Consider the following 365-nt stretch of genomic DNA (forward strand, 5'->3'; position numbering starts at 1 on the left):
CAACGTCTATATGCAGGTCAAACTATCACTTGAAACTAGAGAAACTAGAAGACTAGAAAGGCGAAGTACAGTCAATCTACATACCATAGATATTTTATTTATAGGCTTTCTATGTACAGTATACAACCTGCTTAGATTTACATTTGACAATAACTATGAATGATATGAAGTGCAGTTGCTTTGGTACATAGTTATTGCAAACATTATTGTGTCATTATGAAATGCATTCTGGGGGGAAAAAATGTCTTGTTTAATTTTAAGGGCATGTGCATTTTATTGACATCGTCCATGCTAATTCAGAATTAAATTAAATAGTAGTAGCTCAGTATGTAAGGAACCGGAGGGTTGCTGGTTCAAGTCCCACA

This window comes from Morone saxatilis, unplaced genomic scaffold (assembly GCF_004916995.1).
Source record: "Morone saxatilis isolate NCDOM2014 unplaced genomic scaffold, NCSU_SB_2.0 Contig22, whole genome shotgun sequence".
Classification (NCBI taxonomy): Eukaryota; Metazoa; Chordata; class Actinopteri; family Moronidae; genus Morone; species Morone saxatilis.